Source organism: Lissotriton helveticus, chromosome 1_2 (assembly GCF_964261635.1).
Source record: "Lissotriton helveticus chromosome 1_2, aLisHel1.1, whole genome shotgun sequence".
Classification (NCBI taxonomy): Eukaryota; Metazoa; Chordata; class Amphibia; order Caudata; family Salamandridae; genus Lissotriton; species Lissotriton helveticus.
In genome coordinates, this window is record NC_136058.1 from 369,900,341 (window position 1) to 369,922,239 (window position 21,899).

The following is a 21,899-nucleotide window of genomic DNA, read 5'->3' on the forward strand; positions in this document are numbered from 1 at the left end:
TTGAAAATACCACTTTTAGGAAGTAGTTATTTCTTCGCCTAAACCTTCCAGTGTGCTGTTATGTGTATTGGCTGTCTGGTTTTGGAGGGTCAGGGCAGGCTGAGACTGACCTGGATTGAATAGAGAGATCTGCAGTAGAGTATGGGGAGGGGTGACCCTTTGATCTGAGAAAGACTGTGCCTGGCAAGGTGAATGATGGCTCCACCTCCCACTCTGCGTCTGATGGCAGGATGCAGCCTTGTAAACAAAGTGCTCCAGGACGACACCAAACTGGTTCTGGCTCCGTTCAGTGATTTGTGACTTTTTGAGAACAAAGACTTTTGGGGTATAAAGATCTGTGCTAAAACCCCTACACGGTGTGTTACTTCTGGATGACAAGACGAACTTCTGTCTGTGTAACTAGAGGGAAAGGACTCTGAAACTTTCATCCTTCTGGCTGAAGCAACTACTCAAGGGCCTAATTTGAGCTTGCCTCCTGCCGAAGTCTAAGGGACATTAGACTTCACCCATCAGCCAGCCTGGATTCCCATTTCAGGGTGATTCTACTCGCAGGTAAGGACGCTGTTGAGAATTCCAGAGCCTCTGGTTCTACTGTGGGAAACGTGGGCTGAAAGTCATCGCATCGCTCTTGTGGGCCGCGGCAGCTGAGGAGCTGTTGCCGCTGAGACCCCGCATTTGCATGTGTTACCACAATCCTTGTTATCACTATTGTGGCCCGCCGCAGCTGAGGAGCTGATGCCGCTGAGAGCCCGTTACCAAAGTCATCGTTATCGCTATTGTGGGCTGTAGCTGAGGAGCTGATGCCGCTGAGAGCCCACATTTGCATGTGTTACCAAAATCTTCGTTATCACTATTGTGGGCTGCCGCAGCGGATGTGCTGTTGCCGCTGAGACCCCGCATTTGCCTGTGTTACCAAAGTCATCGTTATCGCTGTTGTGGGCCGCTGCAGCTAAGGAGCTGTGCCGCTGAGTGCCCGCATTTGCTGTCCTACGAGAATCATCACTATCGCTATTGTGGGCCGCTGCAGCTGAGGAGCTGTGCCACTGACTGCCCGCATTTGCCATCCTGCAAGAATCATCACTAGCCCTATTGTGGTCCACTGCTGCTGAGGAGGTGTGCCGCTGAGTGCCCGTATTTGCCGTCCTACAAGAATCATCACAATTGCTATTGTGGACCGCTGCTGCTGAGGAGCTGTGCCGCTGAGTGCCAGACTAGTCCCCACTTCGAGGATCTTGTTACCACCTGCGTGTGCTGCTTGGTGCCCGCCTATAAGCCCTGTCCCAGGATTATCATGAGTGCACGCTGCGGACCGCTACAGCTGGGAGCAGTGGCCGCTGTGAGTCTGCCTGTCATCACCGCGGCTTCCTTGTGAGGCTGCATGTCGTGCCCCTTTTAAATCTCAGGTACATTGTGCACAACCGGGTCGCGTGGACCCCGGCCTCGAACTAGGGGGCATATTATCAAGGGGGTTTATCTCCGCTTTTTTGGCTTTAAAAGCCAAGAAAGCGGAGATAACATTATCTCCCTATTACCTAGCTGTCGCTAACACCAGTTAGCGACAGCTAGTAGGAGATAGCGACCATCTTGGGCCCCACTTTGCATGTCAGTGATATTTATCACTAATGACATGCAAAGTGGGCGTGCCAAGATGTTAGCGACTGGAAACAGTCGCTAACATCGCTATCTCCTATTAGCAACTTTTGGAGATATTCGCGCTAAGCGCGAATATCTCCAAAAGCTAACACCTGCCCCTGAGCAGTTCTTATCCATGTTATCCAATGGGAGGTGGATAACATGGCTAAGAGCATTAGCTCGGTAATGCATGAATATCGCTGACTTTTCAGCGATATTCATGCATTGCGGCCGTTTTTTATCGCATTTGCGATAAACTTTGGTAATACCAAGGTTTATCTGCGGTAAAAATCGCTGCATCTTAGCGGTAACATTTTCTCTCTAACCAAGCAATAGCGATAATATCGCTATTGCTTGGTAATATGCCCCTAAGTTCCTTCCACACACTTTTTGAATGTCTTTTTTGCTTTTGAAGTGAATCTGTAATTATGTGCATTGTGGCTCCTTGAGCGCTTTTAAGCCTCATGTTCAGTCTATATAAAGATAACCATTTTTCTATAACTGCTTGTGGTGTGCGTTTGTAGCGTCTTCCCTGTGTTATTGTGTATGGTCATAAATGATTCACACACTGCCACTGAGATAAGCCTAGCTGCTCGTGTTACGTTACCACAGGGTTGAGCAGGGGTTATCATAGGGTGTAGCCCCCTTACTCTGACTTAGGAAGAAGGATCCCTATTTGGACCTCGGCGATGGGGACAGGGTTCCAGAGAAGTTGTTACTGACGCGGTTGTCACACAGGATCTAATTCCCAGAGCCTCTATATTGTAATGCGTTGCAATCTTTTGTGATCTCACAACAGTTCTACGTTGAAGAGTTAGATGAATGTTCCATCAACGTGGCACCCAAAATACATCCCTTTCTGAGCCACTACTGCCTCTACCCAGGGTATATGTGGACTCCCAGCAGTGGCAGCATAGCTTATTTGGACAGGCCTCCTTTTTTTTTTCTTTTTTTTTTTGGAGTTCAACAAAATCTTTATTGGCTTGACAGTTCGACACAATTTTAACCGCCAATGGCCTACAACCCGGAGGCCGGCCGCAAGTAGCAGTATCACAATAATCTGTAGCACACAGCCATTCAGCTGATAACCCAGGGGTCCAGCGGCGTCATGTTAATTTTTACTGCAAGACAAATCATTCTACCCTGGTACCCCTTTTTCTTGCTATGACATGAACTTTGGTTTTAATTTTTTTGCCCAGAGTCAGAGTGCTTGGGCATAACAGTTGTAAACAGTAAACTTAAAGAGCCTCGGTCAATTCCACACTCCGTCGCCACTTGTATGCATCATTACTTTTTGGTATAACAGCATAATCGCAACTGTTCTTGAATGTGCCGGATATCCCCATGCCACATGTTAGCACATGCCACTTCAGTACCTCTTGTATTTTTTTATTTTTTTTTATTCTGATTCCCCGACACTTTCCTCCTTTAATAGATAATCCGACAAATAACACCAACAGTCCTTCGGGCGTGATCTATTTGGCAGATCCTCTTCATAAGTGACTAACTTATCTCTACAGTACGTCATATCTTTTAGCCAAGTCTTGATATTAGGTACATTTCTTCCCTCCCAGCGTTTTGATATCTGCCTCTTAGCAATCAATAAAGCCACCGCACAGAACTTTCTCTTCCCCGCCCTAACACCTGATAGAAGGCCCAGCAAACATACCCTCATGCTGCAGCCTACCTCAGTGCCCACCATTTTGCCCAGCATACCCGTAACCCCCACCCAATACTCCTGGATCTTCTGGCAGTGCCATGCTAGGTGCACAAAATCCGCATCATCATATCCACATCTTTTACATCTGGCATTTTCTCGCAACCCATACTTATACAATCTTTTTGGCGTGTGATATGTTTGATGTAGATACTTCAGATGCGTGATACGCAGATTCCCATTTGGAGTGAGTAGTTTAAGCAGCGTGCATGCAGTCAACCAATCATTCTCTTGTAACGCCTCTGGCAGAACATCATTCCATCTTTGCATCGCTTTCTCAGAAGTATGTGGGATTTCACTTTGGGCTATCTTGTACAATCTAGACACCAGGTGTGACGTGTTGGATGATGTTATAATGAATTGCAGCGATTGCAGAGTTGGCGGTTCCTGTGGGAAGTCTGGATATAGATCCTGTATGGCCCTCTGCAATCTATAGTGCGTGAATCGAAAGAGTAATGTTGGGTTGCTAATATATGTTAAATCTACTGTTTTGCAGAAAGTTCCCTCATGATATAGATCCCCGAATGTTTCTATCCCTATATTCCGCAATATGTCCATGCCTACTTTTTCATTTGTTACCGACACCTCTTGGTGGAAATGGAGTGGGAGTGCTGGTGCATAGAGAGGTAGCTTATGGGCCATTCTCCCTAGTGTCCGCCATGCACGTGCTGTAGTATCTATCGTGTTGATATCTCTAGAGTGTAGCGGAGGCCTCTTGTGTGTCACTATCGCTGTCAGTGGGATTGGCGAGGCGTCACCCTCCTCAACCGCAGTGTGCGTCAGATATGTCGTGGGGTGGTACCAATGTGATGCATATTGTGCCTGTGCACATAAGTAGTAGAGTTTAAAGTCCGGCACACAAAACCCCCCTCTCTCGTAGGGTAGTGTGAGTGTATGCAGGTCAATGCGCGCTTGTTTACCTGCCCAGATTAGTTTTAATACTAGTGACGTTATGTTAGTGAAAACGGCTTTGGGTGGTGTTATGGGTATATTATTGAACAAGTATAGGAATTTGGGTAGGATATTCATCTTTACTATCGCGATTCGGTCTGCCAGTGACAGTGGTAGCTGTATCCATCTGGCTACGTGCCCCTCCACTTCTGCGAGTACCCTACCATAGTTTGTCCTAATAACCTCTTCTGGGTCTCGACTGTACCAAACTCCTAGATATCGAGTCGGTTCCGTCTGCCAGTCTAGCGGGAAATCTGGGACATATTGTTCTGTTGAATCGGTAAGTGGGATGATTAATGATTTCTCCCAGTTAATTTGCAACCCGGAGTGCCGTCCAAATCGTACATAGTCACGGAGTAATGGACTCAGGTTCTGTTCTGGGTCTCGTACATATAGCAGCATGTCATCCGCGTAAAGCGAAATATGCAGAGGTCTCCCAGGAAATTGTAGGGCGGAATGTTTGTGGGTCTGCCTGACTATACATGCTAGCGGCTCTAATGCCAGAGCGAAAATCAGAGGCGATAGCGGGCATCCTTGCCTCGTTCCCCTCGCGATGTCGAAAGGTCTAGATATGTACCCGTTTACTCTTACTCTTGCCACAGGTTTTGTGTAGAGTAGTGCAATCCATGTTATAAATCGCGGAGGGAAGCCCATTCTCTGCAAAATCGTGCTAATGTAAGACCATTCTATAGAGTCGAATGCCTTTGCGGCGTCCAACATTACCGCAACAGCTTTAGTTTGAGGTGTGAGGTAGTGGGAGAGTGCAAACAACGTTCTTGTGTTGTGCGATGTGGATCTCGCAGGAATAAAGCCTGCCTGGTCAGGTAGTATCAGGTTTGTCATCAAAGGCTGCAACCGTTCCGCCAAGAGCTTAGCTAAAATTTTTGAATCCACATTCAGGAGTGACAATGGTCGATAAGAGTCACATAGCTCTGGGTCCTTTCCTGGTTTTAATAGGGTGATATTCACCGCCTCCCTCAGCGTCGGTGGTAGTATCATCTGGTCAAATGCGGTGCCGTACATTTCAACCAGATGTGGGGCAAGTAGGCCATCAAATTTTTTATAGAATTCGCATGTGAATCCATCGGGTCCCGGTGCCTTTCCGTTGGGGAGTGCGTGTATAATCGCGGTAACCTCCTCTACTGTTATTGGTTGAGCCAGATATTCTCGTTGACTATCAGACAACCACGCTATGGCTATGTCTTCTAAATATTTAAGTGTTTCTTGAGGTGGAGCTGGGTCTTGAGAAGTATATAGTTCTGCATAATTATCAACAAAACTGCGAAGTATCTCGTCATAGTGGGAGTGTAGCGTCCCATCCTTGTCCCTAATTTGAGTTACCACCTGAGGGCCTCTCCCTTTACATATTTTCCGCGCTAGCACCCTACCAGGTCTACCCCCTTCGCCAAATTGTCTTGCCAGTGGTCGCTTGGTGACATATTTCAGTTCGTCCTCTGTGAATTGTTGATGGTCAGTGATTTTGATCTTGAGTTCCCCCAATAGCTCCACATTTCCAGTGCGGACATATTCCTGCTCTAGGGATGACATGTCTCTCTCCAGTCTGGTAATCTGTGTCCTTATGTCTTTAAGTATCCCTGCAGTCGTGCTGATGCATACTCCTCTTAGTGTTGCTTTGAATGCCTCCCATACAATACAGGGATCGTCTACCGAATCAGTGTTTAATTGGAAGTAATCTTGAATGGCAGTGGTGATGGTTGTGAGATATAGCGGGTCCAGTAGTGTTTGTGCATTGAAACGCCAACTGAATGGTGGTGGTGTGTAATGGGGTATTTGTAGCGTAAGTGCCACGGGGCTGTGGTCAGACAGGGTGCGTGGTAGTGGACTAACATTTGCAGTCCATAGGACCATGTTGCCAGTTCCCAACCTATAGTCTATTCTCGACCAACTCCCATGTGCCATATTTACGTGTGTTGCGCCAGGTGTTGTCGGATGTCGGATCCTCCAAATGTCTGACAGCGACATTTCCTCCATCATATCCCTGAGTTTTTCCCTGGCCTTCTTGTGTGGTTCTATCGAAGAAGTGGATCGATCTATGTCGTTACACAACCCTATATTAAAATCACCTCCCCATATCATAGTAGTGTCACAGAATTCCAACACATGATCCCACAATTCCTGAAAGAATTCCGGCGCATCCACATTCGGACCATAGACGTTTACTATTGTTACCTTTTGACCTCGCAAAACCCCGGACACAATTACATATCTTCCATTGTTATCAGTAATGGTACTGGTGATCTTATAATTGGTCCCCTTCTTCACCAAAATCATGACCCCCCTCGAGTAAGAAGAGTAGTTTGCTGCATATGTGGATTCCGCCCAGCGTGTGCCAATAGCTCTATGTGTCTTGGGGTCTATATGTGTTTCTTGGATCAATGCAATATCTATGTGGTGTCTATCAAGAGCAGCGAAAACCTGTCTAATTTTCTTAGGATCGGTAAATCCTCTCACATTCCATGTTATCAGATTCAGGTCCTTAGCATTTACCATTTTCCCACACCACCCTTATTTTGTGCTGCGATTGCTACCTCTATCCAACGTCCCCGTGTGTCACCTCCAGACAAATCACCTGTAGTCCTTGATTTGATAACACATCTGACTTTGAGTCCCGCAGCAGAGTATCTGACAGTGGCCTTCCCTCCCCTTGAATACAGCACATTAAATACCCTTGAATACAGCACATTATCGCAAATTCTTACCATGTGAAATGCTGTCCGGTTATCATACATTACAATATGGTATTTGGCAGTGTATCTTGATTGCTCCTTTGGCTCAGAAAATAACAACAACAAACCCCAACTTTCCCCTATCCCACCCACTCCAGCATCCCAATTTTGCCGAAGCCATTCTACCCTCATAACTTCTCTAAGTACTAGAACTGTTTGGGGACCACCCTAGTATAGGTCCGCCGAGGGCGCATCCCGCCACCCCGATTAGAGGATGGGGGCGGATCAATAACATGTAAACAGAATACATCGTCAACGCATATCAGCGTCCCTTTGAGGTCTAGAGCAAGCATTAATCCGTGTTCAGTGAGTGATCGGTGAGCCCAGTGGGGGGCCCGTGTCGCTACGCAATTGCACAGTCAGTGTGTACCCCAGGCCAGCGACAGTGTTAATCGCGGCAATCACGCTATCGCCATCTGTCAAAGTGGGTGCCGTATCAGCATCTATAGCGTCCAGCAAAGGTCAACGTCTGCCTGGGGCGCAGCGCAAGTAGTACAGCATCCCCACTTCAAACACCTCCCTGCCATCGCTGAGAGGGACCATCTGTGCCCATGTCCATAGTTCGTGCGCATAGGGAAGGTTCAATTTGTGGATTTCTAGCCTTCCACCAGATTTCGTACGTGAACATTGGCCGATCAGTCACCGCTGGACCACACTTTTTGTCGTTAGATCATACTAGGCATTAGCGTGGTCAGAGTTACCACCCACATCATTGAACAGTCTTACCTTCATTCCGCCTCTTGCTGGTGGTCTCTACGATTAGATCTTTTACCTTTCCCAACCGTCGATTTGATGAAGTCCATGGCAGCTTTGGGTGTCGCCAGGAACACCGGCTTATCATCCCAGGTGATCCTCAACTTTGCCGGATACAACATGGCGTATGGCACTTGCAGGTCTCGCAGTTTGGCCTTAACAGCGTTAAATTCCTTACGTGCTTGCTGTACCGCTACCGTGAAGTCCGGGTAAAATTCCAGCTTATTACCTTGATGTTGGATCACCCCTTTTTCTCTCGCCAGTCTTAACACAGTGTCTCTGTCACGATAATTGAGGACTCTCGCAATTATTGGTCTGGGAGGGGCCCCTGGTTTTGGTTGTGGAGCTAAGGAGCGGTGAGCACGCTCCACTATGAAAATGGCCGACAGGTTTTCGGCGCCAAACAATTCTTTGCAGAGGTTTTCCACGTATGGTTCCATGCGTCCCGTATTGGTGGATTCTGGCAGGCCCGCTATACGTATGTTGTTCCTTCTTGACCTCGCTTCCAACTCTTCCGACCTTGCCTTTATGACGTCCATGACTTTCTCCATCCCTGTACATTTGGCTGACGTGGCTCGCGATTCATCTTCGACCGTGGAGATCCTGTTTTCAGCTGTGTCTAGCCGCTCTCCATGTTTGTCTATCTTCGATGCTAGGCTATCCACCCTGCCCGTCAGAAGATCAAGTTTAGCATTAATTTCTTGTCTTGACTCCTGTATCGCCTTCAGAATGTTGTCCATAGCATTGGCCGCCGCGGAGTCCGTGTCCTGCTCCTCGTCGACTTGTTCAGTGAGGCCCTTAGGTGTTTTTTTGGCTTCAAACGTGAGTTTGGGTTGCTGCCTGTCCGGCTTCCCCATTGTGCAGCGCCGTGGATTTACAATGCAGTATCAGGTAGGAGCGCCCGCTTGACGCGCAGCATGTAGAGGATCTCCAGTGTGCGCCTTAACAGTTAGATGTAGTCAGTGGTGGTACAAGTATTAATGAATCATTGCATCGTCGCCATGATCTCAGTGGTAACAGACCTGGCCCAACCCTTGCTGAGTCAGTGCGTTATGTCCTTCACACCAGATCGCCAGAGTGCACTCACGTTATTAGGGGTCTTAGTGTTTTCCCTTTAGCACGATGGATGCGCCAATCCTGGTGTCAGGTCCTTGTGGAAGCGCGAGCTCCGATCTCGGGCCTCGCCACTGATCCCGCCGGCCTCGTTAGTTGGTGTCGCTAGTGCTCCATGGAAGCGTACCTCCGCTACGTGAGGTACCCTGCGCTCCCGCGCTCCGGACGTAGTTTCCCCGCCGTTCTGATGTTACATCCAGAATGGGATGGCGAGCACATCTAGCGTGGCCCGTTTTGCAAGTGCAGGCAAGAGTACCCGATAGGATCTACTGAGGTCGCAGTTAATTGTCACGGACGTACTCCAACGCCGTGTGTTGCATGGATTTTTATTTCGTATTTGGGCGCCGCCATTTTAGTTTCTGTGTCCAATGCGGTATGCCAGCCCAATTCCACCGCTTAGCCCGAGATCTCACTATATGTGCTCCCCATGTGGTCTCCTATGTTGCCCTGGCGTGCAACATCCCCGTGATAACCGCTTGGCAGCCGATCCTGCAATTGTACCTATGCGCTGCAGCCCGTAGTGCTCAGGGCCACCCTGCCCCCACTCCGACAACGGCCGTCTTTGCTGCCTAGGAAAGGTCCGGCGCTATATGTGGCCATGCATTGCCAGCAAGTAAGGGGTCATGTCCCGCTGCCCTGCCGAGCATTCAGGTCCCAATGTCTTTGCCACCGCTAGCGCCGGTAGGCTCTGCCCAGCAGACTCACCGCTCTCGTTTTCTGCCGGACTCCGGTCGCCATCTTGCCCGTTTCCAATCACCGCAGAGCAAATGTCCACATCGACGTGCCTGCGCCGCTATTATTGCCCCCTTCACATCCACCAGGGCTCCGGTCATCCACCTACAGTCCGAGATGTTTTGCGCTCCTTTCCATTACGAAATTCCGCACATTTTCGGCGATTTTGTGATCCGCCCGGCGGAGCTGCACGTCTAGGCAGCCATTCCGCTGTGCGCCCCCTAGCGCCTCCTTGGACAGGCCTCCTTACTTGTACCCCTGTGTTTGAGGCTCCCTTGGCACTCCCTTCTCAATGATGGCAGTTGTCTATTCTCTGCCCAGATCCAGTCATCCCTGTGAGTGGGGAAGGCTGCCCAGCAGAGCCCTATTGAAAGCACTCTGGACATGTGGGTGCCTCGTCTCCTCACCAGAGTCTCTAGCAAGTCAGTTCTGAAATACAAGCCCCGGTTTGCAAAGGATTGACTGTTTGTTGCTGTAATATGTATGTTATTGTATTGCAGCTTTGCATTGTTACTGAATTGTTCCATTCCTATAGACACCAATATGGGTTTGCTGCTTCTTTTCCAATATTCACGTAGAAATTAGTTATTTACCAATTCCGTCTTTTTCTTTTAAGAAATATCTAATGCTCTTTCTTTCATCTCTATTTTCCTTTTTTTCCCCGTTTCCTTATATTTTAGATTTGTCTAATAACTTTGTTCTATTTTAAATGCTTATGAAAGTGAGGTTTTTCCCAATGTAAAAAGAAGGAGGTATAATTATTCTCTTTTCCCTTCCCATTTTAATACAATAATATTACTATGAATATGAAAGAAACCCTTATGGAGAGTAGTTTTCCCCATATCACCTCCGAAGAAGGCTCACGTTCCACAGAGACAGTTTCTAGAAAGTTAGTCTGGGGCTAGATGTGAGAACGCATTTTCAGAAATCCTGCCATTTGGTAACACACACAATGGGTTTATCAAACCGCTAGCAAACCTGGACTAGAATGCGGTCTGCAGTAATAAGCACAGTTTGAGACATCGTCTACAAAGCACGTGTTACAACGCATGCAATTACAATGCAAAATCCATTACGTCATTACAATGCATGTCATTACAACGCATTCACTAAAGTAAAGCCCAGCGGAGTTAGAATAGTAATTTGAGTTGTAATGGATCATGCGTTGTAATGGTTTACGTTGTAATAACATGCGTCGTAATGGATTTTGCATTGTAATGGTGTGCGTTGTAACATGTCCTATTCTGCACAGTATGCCCCATGTGCTGTTTGCTTTGGCCACACGCATGAGTGTTTTCATGGTGATAAAGTATGGATATGTGTTTTTATGTCCTACGTGATATGAGCACACCTACATTGTTTATGTGATTTCCCTAGGATTTTATGACTTACTCCAGTTTAATACAGATAAGAAATAAGTTTTTCTTTTTTCAGTAGGTGAAGGTAAGCTAGGATGAGACAATTAGGGTTTTTGATCCTGAAGAAAGCCTGAGGATGCATTAGTCACCAGTTGAAGGACTGAAACATGTCAACCTTATGAGGACAGTGAGCAAGTTGGCATAGTAAATACCTTGCGTCTCTGACTCATGTTCTGTTTTTAAGCAGTGTGAGAAGGAAAAACATAAAATGATAATAACTTTCCCTTATTATCATGTTATGTTTGTGCTGCTTTGTAGGCGGGCGGGTGGGCAGGGCTGCTCTGCTCTCGGAGCAGGGCAAGGGAGGAGTGCTTTGCCCACTCCTAAGTGGGCAATGACTGTTTGGTCGACCCTCTCGGGCCGCCCAAACCAGTCATGCACACCTACCCCGTTCTCCATGCAGGCTGCATTACAGCCTGCATGGAGAACATGCTCAGCCCTCCAGTCCCGGGCTGAGCGCCGTGTCACAGTGCTGAGAACAATCAAAACGCTGCATTGCAGCATTGTGATTGGCTTAGGGAAGGGAGCCCGGCTACCTGCTTCCTATTACTTCCTGAAGTCAGAGGCAGGAGAGCAGGAGCAGAGACGAAGGGACCCGGCGTCAAGGTAAGTTATTATTATTATTTTTTTTTTTTATTCTGCTCACCCCTTCCGCAATTGCGACCCCCCCCCCCGCAACCTCCTCCCCAGCACCCACCCTCCTTCTGGGAGCCGTGCCGGCCGCCACTGGCTCTACTGGATGACAGAAAACATGACAACAAGTAGGAACACCACAAAATCCAAAACAAGGGTACATCCATGGAAACAGAAAAGAAGAGTCTCCTGGAAAAACATATTAATGAACCAAAATAAACAAAGCAATGTAACAACTAGCAGGATGTGGCACATTTACAGAAAACAACAGGAAAGACTATCTAAACCACCACTTTGTGCAATTTCCATTTCCTAAACTTTGTTATGATGAATGAACTCCTTCAAATTCCTAGTATCCCAGGCACTCAGCTCACACTCCTCACACAACATACCTTGAATAAATCACCACACGACTTCTCTTGATGGAAGTAAATGGGCGTAATTTATTCAATTCAAATCCGACCACTCTCAGGAGGCAAAAAACAAGTTAAGTTACTCACAAGTTTCAACGCATTAAACAACGCAAAACAACACATCAGTGTCCTCAGCAATCAAGCCATACAGAGTGGCAGCTCCTCCGCTGAGGCGGAGGAGCGTCGCCCCACTGTTCAAAAGGAAAAGTAACATGATAATAACGTATCATTATTATCCTTTTTTTTCCCTATCGCAGTCAGTGGTGGGGCGGGCCAGGGCAGGGTAGGAGACTCCCAAAGTGTGTATGAAGTGTTTCGCCAGCCCTCCTGGACCGGCCAAACAGTCATGCGCACTTTGCATGTTCCCCACCAGGCTGCATTACACAGCCTGGTGAGGATCATGCATAGGCACCCTGTCCGCGTTGTTCGGCGCTCAGACCAATCAAAATGATGCATTACAGCATCGTGGTTGGCTCAGGGGAGCCTGTGTGCCATGGGGCTTCCATCTGCCAGCCGGGACCAGAGACAGGAATAAGGAAGAGGACGGTGAGAGGAGGCGGCCAGCCGTTTTAGGTAAGTCCTTTTTCTTTTTTTTCAGCCCCGCCACCCCGTGCGGTAGCAGCCGCAAACCGGTCATACATGCATCAAGTCATAAATCATTGGTTTGGTAAGTAAACCCCACACTCTCTAGGAGCTGGAGATTTCCATTGTTGACGCACAGAGAAACCCTCTCAGGTGTTAGGCTTAACTACTACAATGTGAGTCCTCTGAGCCCTGCCATCTTGTGGGCCCGGGCTGCGAGTGCTGTGCTCCATGTACTCCCAGCTAGCTGGCTTAACCTGACCTGAGATATCCCAAGGCAAGTCCAGTATCTCAACCGCCCCTCTGTGACCAGTGTGGCCTTAAGCTGATCCATGCAGATATCGCTTGCTCTCTGCTGCTGTTGTAAAGTGTGACATTGACGACTTTTCTTTTTTCTCCTGCTTGTTTCTCAGCCTTGCTTTCCACCTGTTGCCCCATTTTGTTTTGTTTTTTAGGTGTGAGTGGGCGGGATTCCCCTTGCCTGTCCTCCTGCTCCAAACAACCTGTGGTCACCAGGTAGGCACTTATATCTGGATCCCCTCACTACTGATTGGTCAGTTCATATGTGCTCTGGGCCATTAGTGGTTGTTCGCTCCCTTGTCACAAATTTGGTGCCCTGGCCTTCTCACTGCGTATGAGGGGTAAAGGAAAGTGGATGGGGAGGGAAGCCTAGGGACTGGGGTGACCAGGTGTCCCGGATTTGCCAGTACGGTCCCCGTTTTTCACCAGCTGTCTGGGCAGATTTTGAGAAATTTAGCGCATGTCCCGGTTTTTGGAGAGGGTTGACTAAAAACGGGGGGGAGGTGTTTTTTATGTTTTACAAAGCAGGGATAGTTAGCAGTTGTTCCAAGAAAGCAATTTGATTCACAGGCAAGCTACTGGGTTTAAAAATTACATCGTATGTATGTTCTTACCTCCTGTTTTGTAATTCTCTGCTGAGGAGGCTGTCATTCTGTGTGCTCTCTTGACGTAAAATTATAGTCCTTCCTCTATTTTTGTGAAATGTCCTATTTTTTTGCTTTAAAATTCTGGTCACCCTACTAGGGACCCACCATCCGGCATGCTCTTTCTTGGGCTGCTTTGTCTGGACCTTTGCCTGGGTTAACTCTTCGGCCCCTCTATGCCCTCCTCGTGGGCAGGCATTCGCCAGAGCATCAAATATAGTGGTTTATCTTTGATTGTGACCTTGAAGTAACATAGGTTTATAACATGAAGTGTGGCGAACAGCGACTCACCATGACAAACAATATGGCTGCCGCGACCAAGATTTAGCAGAGCAGGAGCACACTGAAAAAGAATATCAAACTGCATCACAAAAAGCGGCTTCTACATCCCCGCTGTGTCTTTCTATGGGGATTTGTAAAGCGCGATGGCTACCCAGGGGCGTCCCAGCGCTGTAGAAAAAGAATGAGTTGTGCCGGAGGGTTTGGGGAAAGAGGCTGAGTGAAGAGTTAAATTGAGGTTTTACTGAAAAGCCAGGTTTTTAACAGTTTGCGGAAAGCGAGATGGTTAGGTTCAGATCTGATGTGGAGGGGAAGGGAGTTCCACATCTTGGCTAGGTTATAAGAGAGCATGCGGCCTCCACATCTGGCCTTCCTGATGCGTGGTACTGAGGCGAGGTGGGAGGTCGCGGATCTGAGTGGGCGAGAGGGTAGGTAGGCTTCCACCAGGGGGGAGTTGATAACGGGGCCTGTTCCCCAGTAGGAGCGGTGTGCGATGCACATGCTCTTGAACTCGATTCTGGATTTTACAGGGAGCCTGGTGTCTTTGGCACCAGGGCCGGACAGGGAACCAAAACTGGCCCTGGCAAAGAGCTCGGCCGGCCCCCCTGGGAGCGGCAGAGCTCTTTGCCAGGGCCAGTTGCGGCCAATTTAGTTACGGGAGCCGATTTTGCAGCTATGCTGCAAAAACGGCCCTGTAACAAAAACGGCCCCCAGGAGCCCTAAATCAGCCCCCACCCTAGCGGCCCACCGGGGAAACGCCCGTGTCAGCTACAGCCAGTCCGGCCCCGCGGGCACCTCCTCTGCCACACACAAAATTGGAAAGAACGGAGATCAGATGTGTCCTCACACAGACACGCCGGAGCCGCCAGGGAGGCTCTGAGTGAAGCAGCCATCCTTGTTGGCCTTAAGCCATGCCCTACTTCCTGTGGATAAAAGAGAATCATAATCCACTAATCACTTAATTATTTTAATTGGCAATAAAAGGTTTTGACAGGTGTATGAAAGGTTGCATTCCTGTCCAGAAATGTCTCTCTCCCGCCGGAGAACACAAGACGTCACTCTCATTCACAAGTAACTGATTGCAGGTAAAGCAGGGGTCTTCCGCGTCAGAGGAAACCCAGGCCCTGGCGAGCGAGCCAGATTGCCTGGAGCATCCGGTGCAACGAGGAACGAGGGTTAAGATCCGCATTTAAGTAACACAGTTTGTTCCTTCCATGGCCGAAGCTGGCTCTGCAATGAGAAAAGCTTCCATGTGAACGTAATTTTCCAATCCATTCAGAAATACATTTTCACAGAGGCTTCCACATCTAAATCACAAGTATTGCCTCGAGAAATAAGAGTATGTGTTGGAACTGGCACTTTCTGGTTGGCTGAAGCAATGCCCCAGTCAGGCAGAACCTACCACGCCCATGAGGTGCAGTGATTACACTCATTGTATAACCTGCACTCACCCATGCGTAGCTTTGCCCTGGACAGTCAGGGTTACCAGAGAGGCAAAGTGTAAAGCAAAGGCACAGCAGTCACACACAATAAATACACTGAGCATCACAAAAGAGACTTCACACGTGATGTATGTAAACAACGTTTGTATTCAGCACACACAATGATCAACACTACATGAACAGGATGTATTTGTAGGCATAAATCACATTTGAAATTATTACTAGCAGTACTAGGCCCAATCGTGTTCGAATGACACCGTCAATATGCACTCTTGGGAAAGATCCTATTCTACACCCCCCACACCCCAACATAACACCCTTATGGAGTGCAACAAATTGTCCCACACAGTTCGAAGGTGCGCCCCAGGTCACAACAATATCAAAAATATGTACATACACAGAATTATACCACTTTTATGAAAAAAGTGATGCTCTTTTGGGAAGGAATCAACATATCAGACACACCACAGGCTAGTGCTGTGAATCATTGATGGTTCACCCGCTGTCACTCCCAAACATTCACACGCAATTCGCTATGATACGCGGTGCAAAGGATATCAGGCAAGTCTGTATGGAACGCGCCTGCACACATACGTACTCAGCACCCTAATGCAGTGCGCTGATACCCAGCTGGTCAATTGATAAAACACTCTGAAGACCCTGTGGCCCCAAGTCTTCCTCCACCCTAAACATCACCCCGACTATCCTACACCCACCCTGCTTGGCGACACCCTGGACACCAGGCCACACAATGTGGGCACTTGAAAGGGCACTGCTCTCTAGATGTCTCCTGTCAGAGATCTTTGATGCCCCTGAGATCTCCAAGAAAACAGGGGGCAAGCTCAACAAGCCCTTGGAGAGCACACTTCAAGGTCTCACACAGCAGCATGTAGTCAGCCCAGGCCAGCCACTATTCAGGAAGGGCACGCAGTCCCTTGTGATGGCATTAATCCTCCTTGTGCACAACAGAGTCCTCTGGCAATGTGCACCAGTCTCTCCGGTTCTACGTCCCAACAAGAGTATCTCACCCTTTGCTGAAGTGTATCACCAGTAGTTATACTACGGAGATCATTTGAAGTACAGGGGTTGTTCCCCGTTGATCCTTAGATGTCTCCCCTAAATTTCAGTCCTGTCTGCCATGTGTCCATGGCATGTAGATATTAATCTTTAGCGGGGCCATAATCTGGCTCCAGAGGCCAAGTGTCAAAATCTCCTCCTCCAATATCTCCATCTAGGCCCGCAAACAGCAGTGGTCTGTTGTTCCAGGTGCATGCCCAGTATTTTATAGCCGTCACTTGGGAATGCCCGGATGTGCTCCCCCGACATCCAGTGTGGACTGGACGCATGCACATAGGCAAGTAAAGAGTTTTAGAGCATAGAAATGTCCAATTTCTAGTAGTGGCATTTCTATGCGCATCATGACAAAGCCACCTTTACTACTTGCAATGGGCTGTTCCTGCAAATCCAATGATATGAAACATCATAAAACTGCTCCACTGTAATCTACTATTAGAGCCTATGGTGAGTTCACCCATATCCCCATGTTAGCCTCTAGGAAGAGCAAGCCTCATAGGTATAGTGGACACACATGGGTATTCCTTACTACCTGGGCAAGGGACACGTGTACCTGCCCTGTCTTTCACCTCACACTCACCTCCTACCTTCAGCCGTACCCTTGGTGTACTCGGATGAAAGTGAAAGGTCATCTCAGGATGGCAAGGGACTTAAATAGGCCAGTCTAAGTAAACATGCGATTACGCACACTAGCCTGAAATGGCAGGCTGGACACTTATTTAGGAGCACCATCAGTGCACTGCTCACACAGACCTGTAGTGACAGACTGGACATGTATTTAGGAGCACCATTGGTGCACAGTGCACACCGACCTGCAATGGCCAGCTGGACACGTATTCATAGACACCATCGGTGCAAGTACGCACCAGCCTGCAATAGCCAGCTTGACACATATTCAAAGACACCCTCGGTGCAAGTGCGCACAGCAGCTTGAGATGGCTGGCTGGACAGATATTGAGAAACACCATTCGTGCCAGTGTGCACACCAGCCTGCAAAGGCAGGCATGACACACCTTTCGAGACACCTCGGTGTAAATGCGCACAGCAGTCTGCACTGGCAGGCTGGACCCAGGTCTTAAAACATTAGAGGTGCATGTACGCACACTGGCCTGCAAAGGCAGGCACGACACTGGTTTAGGATCACCATAGGTGTGAGTGTGCACACACTGGCAAGCCACGGCGGACCTGATTAATGTTTGAGAATCCTCAGGTGAGCACCACTTCCTAAAGTGTATAGGAAGGGTGCCCGCCCTTTTGCACTGCATTTGCAGTGGGAAAGTGCCCCAGGCCCTAATAAGAGAATCAGCCCTACCGATAAGGGTCCCATTGGGAGAGCTGACCCACAGGGTAGGGAAAACCCACATGGGGGCCTGTTCCTACCCGGGCAGCCACCTACCTCGTTTGGTGTTAGTGAAAGGCACCCTCAGGGTTGGCTATGGAGTGAGACCGGCCAGCCTGAGCATAAGACAGTTTTGATAGGCTATTCAGGTGGGTGGCACAGTCAGTGTGGCGTCCCCCTATTAGCCAGTGTCGCACCCGCCCTGGGTATGTGGTGTAAATTCTTACAGGGGACTCACCGATACGACGCCTCAACCAAACAATCAAGCACCCTATCCTGGCATGTGCAGGAAGGGCGCACTTACATTCCCACTGCAGGACAGTGGGAAAGTGCCCAGAGTCCGAAGGTCAGGAACAGAGAGTTTGCAAAAACCAGGAGGACAAAAAGCAAATAGTTTTAGGGAACTCACCCTAAGAAGGGCCATGTCCAACAGTATGGTTGTGTTTAGTTATCCAAAAGTAGCAGTCTTGTCCTTCCAACGACAAACAGGAGACATGTCTAAATCTCCCCCAATTACCCTGTTTGTTTACTTTGGGTAATGTCCCAGGCAGGAAAACATTCAAACCATGGGAGTGTATGAGTGCAAAAGTACCCATGCTGTACACATTCCTCTCTGGGGGGGGAGGATTCAGACTCCCTTGATGGATAACAGGAATGCTATCTGGTAGGAGGGGCTTCAGAATGCACGTCAAGTTATATCGAGGCACTCACGTAGGGGACCGGCTTCAGACTAGAGGATGTAGAACATAGGGACACTCGCCCATTGGATGGACTTCAGACTCCACATTGAGGTATGTTGGGGCACACACCTAGGGGAGAGGTTCCTGACTCAGCAATGTAAAACATCGGTACACTCACCCATTGGAGGAGTTTCAGACTCCACAATGGATAATGTAGGCGCAGTCACCTAGGGGAGGAGCTTCATGCTCCATGATTGGTAACCTAGGGGCACTCACCCATGGAAGGGAGTTCAGACTCCATGATGGAAAACCTAGGGGCACTCGCCCATGGAAGGGCGTTCAGACTCCACGATGGATAACCTAGGGGTACTCGCCCATGGAAGGGCGTACAGACTCCACGATGGATAACCTAGGGGCACCCGCCCATGGAAGAGCGTTCAGACTCCACAATGGATAACCTAGACGCGTTCATCCATGGGAAGGGCTTCAGACTGTACAATGGATAATGTATACGCAGTCATCTAGGGGAGGAGCTTCATGCTCCATGAGGGATAACCTAGGGGTACTCGCCATGGAATGGCGTTCAGACTCCACGATGGATAACCTAGAGGTACTCGCCCATGGAAGGGTGCCAGACTCCACGATGGATAACCTAGGGGCACTCGCCCATGGAAGAGCGTTCAGACTCCACGATGGATAACCTAGAGGCGCTCGCCCATGGGAAGGGCCTCAGACTCTACGATGAATAATATATACGCAGTCACCTAGGGGAGGAGCTTCATGCTCCATGATGGGTAACCTAGGGGCACTCACCCATGGAAGGGCGTTCAGACTCCACAATGGATAACTTAGGGGCACTCGCCCATTGGAGGGGCTTCAGGCTCCACGATGGATAACCTAGGGGCACTCTCCCATTGGAGGGGTTTGAGATTCCAGGAAAGAACACTCGCTTGGCAGAAGAACTTCAGGCTCTACGACTGATAACCTAGGAACCCTAGCTTTGGCAACAGCTTCTGACTGCACAATAGATAATGTAGGGTCACTTACCCAGGGGAGGGGATTCAGACTCCATGATGGATAACCTAGGAAGATTCACTGTAAGGAGACTCCACAATGGATAATGTACTAACACTCTTGCATGGGAGGGGCTGTGAACTCCATGATGGAGTCTGAGACTTTGCAAGGGTTATTGTAGGGATGCTCGATTCTCCTCCCCAATGCAGCATTGTAACATTTACTAACCTGCTACAGCGCACATGTACTACATGTGATGAATGGTACAGGATAATTAATACAGGCATTATATTGTCTACCCCAGTACCTAGGGACTAGGATGGGTTAGTGAATAACTTTAGAGGAAGATAAGGCTGCATCATCATCTTCAATACCAATACCACATCGATTCCTTTCCGGCAAGAGCTGTGGGAGCTGTTGCCAGGTAGATAGACCTGGCCAAGTGAAGGCTTTCTTTGGAGCAGGGTGCCGGCTTTTTTAAAATGTTGTCTACCTCCTTCCTGGAAACAGAGAAGGATAAAATAGTGCATCTGGATTGCCTACGGAAGTCTGTGGTGAGCACCATTTTGAATCTCATCAAGTGCTGCCAACAAACTCCTAAGGGACGCCCATCAGCGAAGAGGAAATGCCAGGTCAGGGCTACAGGGCGCGCCAAGGCTGAGCTCTTCATAGCTAATAAAGATAAAAGGGAAAAAGACAGTGGCTGGAACAACTACAGGCAATAGTGATCCTCCTGGGTCAGGGCACGGTATTTGCCTTGGTACTCTGTAGTCAAGGTAGCGGGTCAGTGATTTTACACAGGATTGAGGGCTGGGTAAAGCAGAATGGAGTCTTGAGTAGGGCCCAATATGGTTTTCAGGAAGGTGGAACACACAGGAGCAATTCCTCAACCTGAATTTATTTGTGGGAAAATAAAGAATTGCGTAGAAATGCCCATTATACTTGGCTTTTATGGACCTGAGCACTGCATTTGACAGGCCCAACAGAAGCAAGCTGTGGTCCACTCTCCAGCGGATTTGCATACCGCAGGATTCGGTTGACTTTCTGCATGCACTGCTCTGCACTGCAAGGTATTGGCCAGGGTGAGGTTTGGCACAGATGGCGAATGTACCCCTTTGTTTTCCTTTGCTTGAGTTGTCTGCCAAAGGTGTGTTTTCTATTATATATACATTATTTAGACTCCTTCCTCATTAGTAACTGCCGTGATTTAGTCAGGATCAAGTCCAACCCCGTGTCGGCATTGTTATATGCTGACGATGCTGTTCTACTTTCAGGCACATCCAACATGCTTTGGTCTGTAGTTGCCAACTTTGTATCCTTTATGTATAAATTGGACTTAGATACTACTGTTACCAACTCACACTATATGATTTGTGGCCTGCAGCGCTCCAAGGTCAGACCGGTATCCATCAAGGGAACTAACATCACCATGGTCAGGGAATTTCCCTATCTAGGTGTGATCTTTGACAGTATCAACCATTTTGTGCCCTGTCTTTCTAATCGATGCTCACGATTGAACAGTGCACGGGGGTTCCTTTAAATGTATCCACCAGAGTAGGCAGTAAACCTATTACACCCTTACTGAAAATCTACAAATAGAAATGTCTACCTGTTTTTACCTAGAGGGCTGGAATATGGGGTATAGAGGTTGTAGCAGACTCCAGAAGGAAGACAATTGTTTTTGTAGTTGGCTTCATGGCCTTGGACCAGGCAACTCACAGAATTTTAAATATGAGGAGCTGGGGTTGGGTTATGTCACGGGCCTGGTGGGGCTTGCTCCCCTCCTTCTCTGGATCTCCATCTGGAGAAACCCAGAGGCCTCTTTTAATCGCAGAATTATAGATGACTGTTTGTCCTGGGATTTTGGCCAAAGAATCCTTTGGCTGAAATATATACAAAATTCCAGTAGCGGCCCGTGGAGGGAATGCCGCGGGGTGGTGGGCAGAGCGGGGGAGGGCAGGGTGGGGGTTAGTAAACCCCGGCTCACGGCCGACCGGAGTAATGTAAGGAACTAAATAAATAAATTAAATGAACTTCATTGCACGCACTGAAAACATTCATTGGAAGCCTTGGGTACACAAATAATTTTCTAACCAGTGCATCATCTTAAAGGGAAAGTCCTAGCAAATCAAAGACCTGGTCTTAAAAAACAGCAATCAACAGGGAAGATAGAGAGGTGATGAGGCCTAACATGAGAGAACTGATGTGTTTACAAACGACCTTTGGGATTGAGACATATTTATTGTATGTTAATAATATAAGGGAAAGGGTATTACTGATGAAGTTTCGGTTAGGTTAAATCAGATGTTATCTGAGCTTCTCTGTTGGCCAATTTGACCCAAAATCCACCCTGCTTTGTTCTTGCGATGAGTAATCCTCACAAACCCTGGCACATTTCACATTCTTTTGGAAGCTTTCTGAAGTTTTTAGAAACAT